At 31.8% G+C, this 12,478-nt stretch overlaps 1 pseudogene; it reads right to left on the reverse strand.

The window, feature by feature from the left end:
- Nucleotides 1-11,153: 11,153 nt before the first annotated feature.
- Nucleotides 11,154-11,845, reverse strand: LOC145627267 (calcium-binding protein KRP1 pseudogene; annotated as a pseudogene).
- Between the last annotated feature and the right edge of the window lie 633 nt (nucleotides 11,846-12,478).

Below are 12,478 nucleotides of genomic sequence, written 5' to 3' on the forward strand. Positions count from 1 at the left end.
ATTACTCGAATTGAATATTTGTATAGGTTTGGCCGTTCGGGTAGTTTTTCTCAGTTGTGTACGTATTTAGGGTCTGTTCACATTTACTGAATTGAGTTGAAATGAATATTTTATAAGAGAAGAAAATTAGGAACTGAACTGAACTGAAATTAAGCTGAAGTGAACAGGCCCTTAAACATTAATACTACCTCTGTTAAATGTTATGTGCAACTTTGGAATATTTTATATCTCACAAATAATACCCCAAAGTTGCACATAACAATTAACGGAGGTAGTATTTTTCTCTTCCTGTCCCTATATTTTTGCAATTTTATTTATTCACGGTTTTTAAGACGCGTTTAAAACGTAAATACCTGCATTCTCATACACATAAAGGTATAAAAACGTGATATATTATTAAAATATACAATGAAACAACTCTAATAAGATCACATGTGACTAGTTATATTATCTATTATTATAGATTACCGGTAATTTCTGATCAAACTTTTCAAAGTTTAACCTGTAAAATAGCAATAGGCAAAGATTAAGGGATGAAAGGAGTAGTATGAATTACGATCGAGGTGGTTATAAGCTGTATTAGATATGGGGCCCAACCATAATGGTGGTATTTGCCTAGAATTGTTAGTGTCCACACAAATTAGAGAAATCTCGTGGTTTCAGTATGGGCTCGATAAAGATACTTGATGTCCTCAATCCTCATTGAGCCATTTCAATAATAATATTGCTTTACACCACTAAAATAGAGTACTTATATTAGTTGTATAAAATTATTATATTTTGCTTCCAAATAAAGTTTACTATACTTCTGTGAGGTTCCTCCTTTTTTTTAGCATACATTATTTCGTGTGGTCATAAATCTTCTATTTCATTCTCATACTTAGAAAGTTTGTTCATTCCCCATTTACAAAAAAAAAAAAAAGAAAAAGAAAAAAGGATTCCTAGTGATGTTTTTAGTTCGAATTTCTGAAATTAGGGTGCATGATATTTTTTCAAATTTGTACCTTTTTTTTTTATTCCTCCTACATGTGAATCTTACCCTTTATTTATATGTACTGTATATGTTATCTCTCCATTGTTACAGTAGTAAACTAGCTATTTTCCCATTTTTATTTCAACTAGAGAAACTTTTATTAAATTGTTAGATTTAGAAAAGAGACAAAAAAAAAATAGACTAGACAATTAATAAAGCAATCGAGTTATGATGCAAAAACAAGTGTTTAGAATGGGTGGCTCAAGTTACACCATATCATATCATACTATTATCTTTGAGTGTTTTAGTAATCACGAGTCTAAATTAATTAAGTAAAAAAGTAATGTGAGACTGGAGGCATATTAAAGTTTTAGAATCAAATTTTGTTTACATCATCAATCTATCTACACTGGACCATCATAATAATTTTGCTCCACTCAAGTATATATTCCTTTTTCGGCTTTCAACTTACAAATAAAGTGAGCTATACTTTTGTGAGGTGTCTCATGTTTCAAGCATACTTAGAATTGGTCACAAATTTTCAATTTTATTCTTGAAATTTCCAATAAAATTCAATCAAAGATGATAAGGAACCTTATTGTTTTCATTGCCACAATGTGAGGAATTAGGTTAAATTTTAATGTGATTTAGAATCGTTTTTGTTTCATTTGCCTATCTACTATTTTTCTACTTTGTTTTTATCCATAGTAAAAATTTTAATTTGAGAAGACATGAAAAGAAGTCATCAACAATATAAACAAAAGGTACGGAGTAATTAATTGATGAATTAAGACAGGTGTATAAGATTCTATAACATAAAAAATCGTGTGCTTAAATAAATAATAAGAATGAAGTAATAATTGGCTTAATTGATGAAATTATAAGAAGTCGGTACTCAAAATTTGACCATCCATTACAATACATCTTTCACCACTCAAATATGTGGTCCTTATTTGGCTTCCTAAAAAACTTTACTATACTTTTGTAAGGTGTCTCATGTTACTAGCATATTTATCTTTTTCTGTGGTGGAAATATTTTTAGCATATTTATTATTGATCATAAATCATCTATCTCATTTTTCTATTGTTCGATCAAGTCCAATCAATGAAGAAAGGAATCCTTATTGTTTATCATGAGGATTATAAGTTCGAATTTCCGAATATGAAGTACAAGATATTTAGACATATATGCATTTTTTCATTCCTTATACATGTGATTATGTGAATCTTACTGTTTTTACAAAACATTATAGCTACACTAAGTAGTAGTTATCCAATTTTCTTGAAAGTAACTCTTAATAATAGATACAAGCATGGCTCAAGTTACTATTATTTTGAGAGTATAAAATCATGCATGGCTCAAGTTACTTTATATCATATTATTGAATAATCAAACGCGTTTAGTAAATAATGAGTATCAACTAGCTTAATTGATGAAATCATAAAAGATGGTACTTAAGATTTGAAATTAATTATGTCCACATATTGATTAGTCTTTGTTACACAATCACGATGTTTTCACACCATTCAAATATGCAATTCTTATTTGACTTTCAAATAAAGTTCGTTTACAATACTTTTGCGAGTTGTCTCATGTTTTTAACATTTTAATTGTTTATAAATGGTCAAAAACTTCCATATTATTTTTAGAATGTCCGATCAAAATTTCATCAACTTGAAATAAATTTTTATTGGTGATTTATTAATCTGTTTTAAAATAATTGTAACACCTTCAGTTTTGCACTATACATTCCAAGTTTGATCACTTTTTTGTTAGGTTTTTTTTTTTTTTTTTTTTTTTTTTCAAAGAAAGTAAATATTACAAATGAAATGTTGTTAATTGATTTAGTTCTATTGTTATATATATATATATATATATATATATATATATATATATATATATATATATATATATATATATATATATATATATATATATATATATATATATATATATATATATATATATATATATATATATATATATATATATATATATCTCGTTTGATTCATCTCGGTGTGTAACTTCACAATACCAACTTATTATAATAGTTTTTTTTTTTTTTTTTCATTTTTTTGTTTATACATATTCAAAAATATTTATGTTTAAATGCATGCATTGAAGATTGCCAAAAGTGAAGTAAGATAATTAAAAAAAAAAAAAAAAAAAAGAAAGAAAAGAAAAAAAGACGAGGGAGTGCTTCTCTCTTTAGTTGTGCACTTTGATCATGTTTGTATCTACTTGTGGATTAGTATGTATATATATTACTCTATATCCGGCTCATATTAATTACTTTGTATAGTTTTACTCTCTATATATTTTTTTGATACTTCATTTGACATGTTTATATTAGCTTGTAGTACTATACTCACTTCATTAGCCTTTTCGTTGGTTTCTAAGACACATTTAAGTATTTAACTATAATTATCTATTACATTATTACGTAATACAGAAACTATATATTGTGAAATATATTACGTACAACAAATCTAACAATAATATCCAGTGTTAAGTGTTTACTTAAAACCAATTTGACATTTAGAGGTTAAAAAAAAAATTACTTATATAGACTAATCATTCAATACAATAGGTCAATTTTAAATTTAAATTACATAATTAATAAAGTATCTTTAAAGGTTAAAGTTTTTAAACCAGACCTTAAAAGTTAAATTATTATTGAATACATTGTAATGAGAAGATTTGTTTGGTTGTAAATCTAAGCCTTTATTTTATTATATAAATCGAATTGTCAAAAGAAAGACCTAAATTTGTTGACACTTAAATAATTTATCCAACCTTTTAATAGGTGTAGTTTTAGCATATCCAATGGAACAAAGATCAGATAAAGCTGGGGCCTACAGAGAGGGTTGTTGCTGACATGGCAAAACTACAGCCACGAATTCATCCCTTCCCATATGATTCTTCTAGAATTGTCTGATGATATGGCACAAAACCCATGTGACAAAATCCTACATGGCATAAGATTATTGGTAAATAGATCTTTGGCCCACGTGTACCAAATTATAATAGATTGACTCAAAATAATTTGTAAGGTGAGATAATCTAAATGTGGATGAGGGATATAATATAATAAGATAAGATATGTTCTATGCATCAAGACTTAAATTTGTAATGAATTTTTATAATAATAACAATATACTATGTATGTACCAACATTAATATGATGATTGATGACTCTTAAAAACTAGGGTCGTCATGGATGGCGTTGGAGTATGTGGGTCTAATTGCGCTACCGCGACGATTGTCTTCTACGATGTATTCAATGGCGTTGCTCATGCTAGGGTGTGGTCCGCACGGGTACATGTACTTGGAGATACACAAAGTTGTAGTACACAAAGTGATGGCAACAATTGTGGATGATTTCTAGCTTAAGTGATTAAGATCATGCAAATTCGATTAATTATTTGGAATATATGATTTACTCACTGTTATATAATTTCCTCTTTATTATAAACTCTTCTTACACTAAAAATTACAAAGATAGATAGCTATAAGTCTTAATCCTAATAAGTGAGACACTATTGATCAATTAAGAGGGAAGGGCTATTGGTTTAGTTAAGGGTACATTAATTCTCTTCGATCAATTGAGTTTTTGCTTGATATTTATATGCTTAAACTATTTTTTTTTTTCTTTCTGCTAATGCAACCGCGTTTTTTAATAATAATTTTTTTTTTTTTTTTTTTTTTTTTTTTACATATGTTCGCTTATATTGTGTTTTAAAGTCATTGATTAAAATCAATTTTACACAACTAATAAAAAATACTCCATAATATTCCGTGAAACATATTCTTACTAATTAAAATCTTATGGAAAATTTGTCTAGGACAACCTTTTAAAAAACAGTTTTTGTCTAGGATAACCTTTTAAAATTTTTTTGGCAAAGGCAGACCCTATTATAATTTTTTTTTGTTAACGACGACCAACCTCCACTTTCAGGCGTTGACCCACCAGAATCCGGTGTTAACACCCCTTCACCACTGTTTGTACTCCACTCGAACCACCACCCCCCACCAGGCCACCACCACCACCACAACTATAAACTCCACCACCACCTTGAACCACCATTAGCGAAATCCGCAACCCCACCACCAGCGAAATTTGGATCCAAAACCCCACCACCAAGCACCAGCAAATCCCGAAACCCCACCCTACAATCACCCTCCTCGCAGCAAATAAAAGCCACCCCACGGCAGGAATTCAACCTACCGGCCTCACTCACCCTCCCCCGTAGACCGCATCAAATCGAAATCCACCACAAAAATACCAACCCTAGCTTTAGATCTGATCGAAATCCGTTGTTTTTTCTAAGATTGCACACCCAATTCTCTCTCTTTCGTGTCAATTAGAGATCCTTAATTGAGACAAAGAATAATGCGGGTGGTGGTGGTGGTGGCGGCGGCGGCGGTAAAGAAGATTGGTGGTTGTAATGGTGCGATGTCGAAGGTGTTTATGGTGGCCTTGGTGTTGGTGGTCTGGTGCTGAAGGTGTTCATGGTGTTGGTGGTCTGGTGCGGTGGTTCTTATGGTGGTCGGTGATGATGGTGGTGGCTAATGATGATGGTGGTACGATGGTGGGGTGCAATTAGGAGAAATAAGGGTCACGTGCAAGTCACGTGAGGGTCAACGCCGGATTCCGGTGGGTCAACGCCTGAAAGTGGGGGTTGGTTGTTGTTAACAAAAAAAATTATAATAGGGTCTGCCTTTGCCAAAAAAAATTTAAAAGGTTGTCCTAGACAAAAACTGTCTTTTAAAAGGTTGTCCTGGACAAATTTTCCAAATCTTATTTAAGTCAAGTAATTAAAAGTTACTCCCTCCTTCCCTAAATTACATTCCTCTTTGGAAATTTACACGGGAATCAAGGAAAAAAGAATAAGACAAATAACAATAATTAGATAATACAATGGGAAGTACAAAGATAGATTAGTCGTTATTACTCATGACATGTCATCAATCCTTTGCAAAAAAAAAAGGACCAATCACATGCTCCTAATTGAAATTTTTTAACCAATCATATTCATTGTAATTTGGCACAAGGATTATGAGTGAGATTAGGTAAGGATGAGTGAGAAAGCATTAAATATAAAACAGAAAAAGAGAATTGATTTACTAAAAAAAACTTACCAAAAATAGTAAGGAGGAATGTAATTTTGGAATATCAAAAATAGAAAAGAGGAATGTAATTTAGGGACGGAGGGAGTATTGCTCTTTTAATTGCCTATTTAATTTTTTTTTTTTTTTGAAACAGCCTATTTTAATTTTTAAAGCTAAAAGGAACACAATCTTCTTGAATTTGAAATCATCCACTAATCCACTATGCTTAGAATGTGAAATATTATAAGGCGTTAAGTTAAATGTCTTGTATAGCTTCACAAGAGTTTCTACTTGCATTGTCTGTTTCAATAATAAGGATGGACTTTTGAGAGTTTTACAGCTTAAATTGTAAAAATTCTATAACCCTCCTAATAGGAAATTCGAATCCGATAAGTTCACAACATTTTCTACAAGCTATCCCAAATTTGTTTTATTTTTCCCAATCCTATTACATGATGTAAATTCTTACTTTTTAATAATACTCAATAGTCATTGATAGAATATAAAACATATTTCTTAGCCTCAAACATCAGCTTAAGCTTTATTGAGTCATGTTTTATTTCCCAATCCCATTATATGAAGTAAAGTTTAACTTTTTAATAATACTCAAATAGTCATGTTTGTCTCATGCGTCTATTCTTTGTCACCCTAGTTTTTTCTTGTTCATTCTGGGTTACTATAGGCCTTCTAGGTGGTGGTAAGCTTAATATATTTCTTAATTTCAACTAACTATTTATTTGTTGGTTAGCATAAATCTTCATTAGTAGGTGTAAGTAACCTTTCACCTACTAATGGAGATCTATTGTAACCAACATTCATTATTCCTTTCCTAGGGTTTAGGATTTGTGTTACATTGATTTCTGAAAAAATATACAATAATATTGTGGCAAACTGTTAGATTTTCGTCTACAATCAATTGAATTACATCAAAATCCACCTAACACGTACTTTCATTTCCTTAAACTCAATTGTCACAAATTAAGAAGATAAAAAATGGACGGAGCAAATTGGAGAGTCACACTTTACTTGAACCTTTTTTTTTTTTTTTTTTTTTTTTTTTTTTTTTTTTTTTTTAAGATCAAAGCAACATGATTCATGGTTTTTAATTTTTATCAACAAAATGAGCCTAGCCCCAACTTAAAAGCCTAGATAAGTCTTCCACAAAAATTACAATGAGTGTGTGCTATTTAGATTCAAAACCCCCTCGAACATGGCTCAAGGGCCCAATCGTTTTAAACCCTTGAGCCTAAATCAATGTAAGGCCCAAATATCCACCAAAAAAATATAAGGTCCAAATACTCTATTTAGCCGAAAAGAGCCATTTTCTTAAACACATATTACATCATCACCTATTATATGTATGGTGTTTAGAGAGTCACAAGGGCGAGTGATGAGTATTGATCCCAACATCACCTGAAACTGAGATGAGAACTAATCACTTGAGCTATTCATCACTCTCTATTTAATGTGAGTCGTAGTGATAAAAATATGTTTGGTAACGATACCTGAAAAGGACTTATAAGTTATAATTTATAAGTTCAATGTATTTAACATATATAGTAGCTTAAATTAATAAAATGCATGCTACATCAAGAAGACGAGAAAACAAACTAACTCCCGCTACGAGTCCTTGTGTTACTTTACGCATCTATGGGCAATTCAAATTCCATTTTTTTTCCAAGTATATGAATGATGCAAAAGTATCTAAACAAATGGGGGATTTACAAGGGAGAGAAACCCATAAGCATACTATCGGAGCCCAAAGCGAGGATTTGTCTTAAAACCAATTAGCAATAAGAGAGTTAATTAACCTGCTTGGATTTGACCGGAATTGGAATGACCGGAATTCCCACCCCTTAGTTTAATTTGCTTTGTTTATTTCTTCTACTTCAGTTTTTATCGGCGTATGAATTGTCGTAGACTCGTACGTACCTTATTAGGAATATAGGAAAATATATTATTGTGATATATTTTCCATATAGATCTTATGATATTATATTTAGGATAATAATATATCTTAATGATATTCTAAGATAGATTTATGGAAGTTTATATGATAGAGTTTATATTGTGTAGGTTATCTTTTGTAGGCTATAAATATTAGCCAAGATCATCAATACAATTCAACTCATTCTCTCATAGATAATTTGTCATGGTATCAGGAGCAGGTTAAATCTTGCGACCATTCACAAAAATTTCCCCCCTGCCGGTGAGTTAGAAAGTTAAACCCACCGGTGGGATTCATATAATTTGCTTCCGCTATATTAATAGTCTTTGAAATTTCTGTTCTTTAATTTGAATTTTTTTTTTTTTTTGGTTAGTGGACTATGTGAGTTAGTTTTCTCCGTAATACATCTCCATAGAAAAGCCACGTTTGGCGTACTTTTTATTTTTATTTTTTTTTTTTTAAAAAAAACAAAAACCATGGATTCTAGCAAAGGGGCGTGGGAGAAGATTACGGACACCAGCGAAGGGCCGTAGCAAAAGATCACGGACACCAGCAAAGGGCCGTGGCAGAAGATCACGCACACCAGCAAAGGGCCGTAGCAAAAGATCACGGACACTCGCAAAGGGCCGTGGCAGAAGACTACGGACACCAGCAAAGGGCCGTGGCAGAAGACTACGGACACCAGCAAAGGGTCGTGGCAGAAGATCACGGACACCAGCAAAGGGCCGTAGCAAAAGATCACGGACACCAGCAAAGGGCCGTGGCAGAAGACTACTGACACCAGCAAAGGGCCGTGACAAAAGACTGCGGACACCAGCAAAGGGCCGTGACAGAAGATCCGGACACCAGCAAAGGGCCGTGAGAAAAGACTACGGACACCAGCAAAGGGCCGTGACAGAAAACCACGGATACCAAGAAAGAAACATGGCTGCAAAAGTTTTTTTTTAAAAAAAAAAAATAAAAAAAATAAAAATAAAAATTGAAGGCGACATCAACAGAGTAGTGCAACTCGATCGACTTCAACAAAGTGCGCGTAACATTTGTATTACTGCCGTTACGATTGCGGGAGGGTATTAGGAATATAGGAAAATATATTATTGTGATATATTTTCCATATAAATCTTATGATATTATATTTAGGATAATAATATATCTTAGTGATATTCTAAGATAGATTTATGGAAGTTTATATGATAGAGTTTATATTGTGTAGGTTATTTTTTGTAGGCTATAAATATTAGCCAAGATCATCAATATATACAATTCAACTCATTCTCTCATAAATAATTTGTCAAACCTAGTTACAAAAATTACAAGTATTTTGAAATGTAGAATATATATAATATACTACCTCTGTTAATTTTTATGTGCAACTTTAAAATATTTTATATTTCATAAATAATACCCTAAAGTTGCACATAAAAGTTAACAGAGGTAGTATATAATACTATAAATTTAGTCGAGCTATGATATAGGAATTAGCTATATAATATGATGAAGAGAGGAAGCAATGTTTGCATGTTGCCAAAGATAGGCAATATATTGTCTCCATTAAAAGGTTAAGGCAATGGCCCAATTCAAGCATCATCCAAAATCCAATGATCGTGACAAGTCCAAGGATAATGCCACTACAAGAGTAGTAAGGGGACCATGAAGGCCATTCACTGCTGATCGATCGATCGAGTAGCCACTCTCAAGGCTGCCAAGAGCCACCAACAAGGCTTAAGACAAGGTCCAATGTCGGGTCGCTGATCGACTAGGAGAAAGACAAGGATATTGAGAAGAGAAATGGAAGGCTAGCTCCAAAATTCTTGTTAAGAATTCCAAGACCATAGGAGGTCCATAACGGCATGCTTAGAATTGTATGAAATTACATACTTAGTATGTGCAAAGCTCCTTACCAATGAAATTTCATGTTGATAATCTATGGTTTGTTGTTTTAACTCAATTTTACGTTACAATTAACAATTTAGTGTCTTAAGTAAAACATCATCTTAATAGAGTTTGTGATAGAGTATAAAACATATTCATGTGCCTCAACCTACCATCAGCTTAAGCTTTTGGTTGAGATGGTCTTTTAACAAAATGGAATTAATTCGCGCCGGGTATGGGAGGGCCTGTGATGCATCCATATTTTAAGTTCAAAGGGCCTTTTATGTGAGAAAAAGTGATAGAGTATAAAATATATTCCTAGGCCTCAACCATCAGCTTAAACTTTTGGCTGATATGATCATTTAACAGTTTGGATGACACTTAACTAAAAATCTTTTAATCTTATTAATGAAGGATAAACATTAGTCGTTCTATTAATAAAAATAAAAATTGAAAGAACTTCATAGAGATCAATGTGCATTTCTATCATTATGCTTTCCTTGAACAACCACCTACCTTCTTATGGTTGCTTTTCCTTATTTGTTACTACAATGGAAAGAAAATAAATCTACATTTTTCATTACAGATAACTGTCGGATAAGAAATGATAATAAAATACTATTTCTCCCAATTTAATTTCAACAATTTATTCTCAATAATTTACTTTAAATAAATAAACTCTAAATACTACCCCCGGTCCAAAATACTCGCAACTTTGGAATATTTTATATCTCACAAATAATACCCCAAAGTTGCGAATAATTTGGACCAGAGGTAGTATATAGTACGGATTCCCTTCCCTTCCCCTCCTTCTACTCCACTATACAGTAAATGGATAGGGTAAGTTGAGCCCAAAATACTTCGTACATAGTAATAATAACCCCACCACAAAGAATTTGCAGTAACTCATAAACTAATTTAAAAGTATACTTATTATTACTTGTTAGGTGAGATATCAACCATTTATAGGTGAGCAAAGTGTACGAGTAGCTTTCTATCAATCAAAATTCAATGCAAAAATCAAAAGCACAACTCAATAAGCATACATGATACATATACTAATCATTACAAATAAACATAATGAAATTTGCATGTCAATGCTCAACATGTAAAATGAGTAACTAACTAGCACAACAAACAAATTAATCCATCAACAACATAACATTAGATTTGTTTATGAATGAATAGATTATTCAAAGGGAGAACATTATTATATATTAAGCTAAATAGAGGAGGCTAATAACAAATTAACAATGATATAATTAGTATTATATCTTTAGAAATATAAGAAAGATTATATTAACAAACCATGATTCAATTGGAAAGCAGGGCAGTAGCTTAACTAGCTTAGGCTTAATCAAGCTAAGATAGGAAGGCCACCATAATCCATCATACAAAGCCTTGATTCATCCATAAGACCAGGGCTTAACCTAAACATGAGAATACAAAATTCCATTTGACTAAGAGCTCCATCTCCATCAAGGTCTCCTTCTCTAAGCATGCACAAAAATTCATCATCTCCCATATCATTCAACCCCAACAAAAAGGAGTTCCTCTTCAAGCTTTCGAACGTGATAACCCCCTTTTCGACATCCATCAACAAAATAAACCCATTGCATAGCTCTCCAACAAATGCTTCCGCCCCTAACCTAGCAACCATTGATGGGAAATAATCCTCAAAATCGAGCAATAAGTCGATTAGGGCCATTTTTGTGTGTGTGTTGAATTGAAGTTATTTAGTAAAGGTAGTACTAGAGGTATTTAGAGAAATAATAGAGATGGATAGAGTGAATAAAAGAGGAAGCTATTGTATGTAATCTTTGAATGTACTAGAAATAAAGTAGTGATGACTACTACAAAATGACAAGTGAATAATATACTTGATTTTGATGATGAGATTCCTTTTTTATTATTGATCATTTAGCTATATTTATGAGGTTATCAGGAGGAAATCTCTCCTTCCTGGAAGTTGCATTAGAAGATGGTAAGTATAACAATGTCTCTATCATGGGCAACGGACAATATGTCATGTAGCCTTGTAGGTCTTTTGATTTTGCATGTAGACAAAAACTAAATACATGCACATCTAATTTTTTGTAAAATTGTAAATAAATGTATTAACGTTTGTATATATTATTGTACTGTGTTAAATTTCTCTTTGAAGCTTTTTGTATCACCTTTTGTTGACATTAATTATAGTGTGTTTTGGAGTTTCTTAGTTTTACATTTATAGGAGGGTTTTATAACTTTTTGGAATGTGATGCACGTTTAATTGTTTGGTCTAAGTGTACGTATATTGCAATGAAAAACACTTTATACTCCTCTACTTACAACATACACTACTATTACAACAGATGTAAGAATGGTTTAAAAATTCAACGAACAAGAGCACAAAATTTCATGGTTCACTAACAACAAGTTAGCGACATTTTATTGATCTTGCGGAAAGTACAGGTTACTAAATAGTGGCTAATTAAACCTTAAAAAGTTTATAACGTACTCTCATAACAGAAATCGAGATAGGCCCCAGAAAGAAAAATCTATATCCCACGTAATTTAACAAACATCGTAA

Source organism: Chenopodium album, chromosome 4, assembly GCF_948465745.1.
Source record: "Chenopodium album chromosome 4, dcCheAlbu1.1, whole genome shotgun sequence".
Lineage (NCBI taxonomy): Eukaryota > Viridiplantae > Streptophyta > Magnoliopsida > Caryophyllales > Amaranthaceae > Chenopodium > Chenopodium album.